Raw genomic sequence first — 1653 nt, 5'->3', positions numbered from 1 at the left:
CTTTCAAATAGCGTAGGATTCGCTTTACGGCAGTAAAGTGAGAAACCATAGGATTTTGCATAAACTGACAGACTTGGTGTACAGAGAATGAGATATCTGGACGAGTAAAAGTAAGATATTGTAAAGCACCAACAATACTTCTATAGGCAGTTGGATTATTATACGGCAGGCCATCATCTTTCAAAAGCCTGTTATAGGGTAAGCAAGGAGTATCACAAGGCTTGGCCTCGAGCATTTCTGTCTTCTGCATCAGGTCCTGAATATATTTAGACTGGGAGAGAAACAAACCAGAATCTGTTCTAGTGATCTGGATGCCAAGAAAATAATGTAACTCCCCAAGATCCTTAAGATCAAACTCAAAAGTAAGTGACCGGATAACCTGTTGGATAACAGTGATGGAGCTTCCAGTAATTATAATGTCATCAACGTAGAGTAACAGAATCACAACAGCACTACCAATGGTGTTTATGAACAGAGAAGAATCGGAATAAGTTGTTTTGAACCCAATTATTGGAAGTAAGGCAGTGAACCGTTCATTCCATGCTCGAGGAGCTTGTTTCAAGCCATAGAGAGACTTATGAAGCTTACAAACAAGATGGGGATGGCTAGAATCTTCAAAGCCCGGAGGTTGTGACATATAGACCTCCTCTTGCAAAACACCATGCAGGAACGCGTTCTTCACATCTAATTGCCTAAGAGACCAGCCAAAGTGAGCAGCAAGGGATAAAACTAACCGAACTGTAGTTGGTTTGACCACAGGGCTGAAGGTCTCCCCAAAATCTAAACCAGGTTCTTGGCTAAAGCCCTTTGCAACCAAACGAGCCTTATGTCGACCAATTGACCCATCAGCATTCCTTTTGAGTTTGAACACCCACTTACAGCCTACAAGATTCTTCTGAGATGGTAAGGAAACCAGGGACCAAGTGCCTTGAGAGTGAAGTGCATGAATTTCTTCCTGCATAGCCTTGTACCAAACTGGAACCTGAAGAGCAGTCTTATAGGATGTGGGTTCAATAACAGATAAATCCACTTCACTGGATTCCTCCAAGGTGGCAAGTAATGCCTTTCTTTTGACAATACCACTTTTGCTCCTAGTTTGCATAGGATGCAAATTAATGGGAGCAATAGGCAGGACCACTGGCAAGGGCTCAGGACTAAATGTGTAGCCAGGACTATGGATAGAATCCACAGGGAGCGTGGAAGAAACATTGTGACCAGCAGTAATGGACTGTGATGATAACTGAGGCTGAGATCCTGCAGGAGAAATAGATGCTAGTGGCATTGACTCGTGGGTTGCAGAAACAGTGTGTGTATGATCTGAAAGAGGGCGGGCAGAGGAGGAGGAAACCAAAATGGTATCTAGTGTGGGAATTAATGAGGAATGTGAAATAGTGCTAGAAGACTCAGGTAGATAAGACTGATGCTTTTGAGACAACAAGGCTTTGTATGGAAACTCTAACTCATTGAACACCACATGCCTGGATATGTAATACTTGTGCCGTGAGACATCAAAACAAATATAACCCTTGTATTGGGAAGCATAACCAAGGAAGACACACTTGATGGTCTTGGGTTGTAATTTAGATGCATTATAAGGGCTGAGAAATGGAAAACATGAACATCCAAAGATCTTAAGATGTGAAATGATAGGGA

This window comes from Pyrus communis, chromosome 8, assembly GCF_963583255.1.
Source record: "Pyrus communis chromosome 8, drPyrComm1.1, whole genome shotgun sequence".
Taxonomy (NCBI): Eukaryota; Viridiplantae; Streptophyta; class Magnoliopsida; order Rosales; family Rosaceae; genus Pyrus; species Pyrus communis.
Note: the sequence above shows the minus strand (reverse complement) of the source record.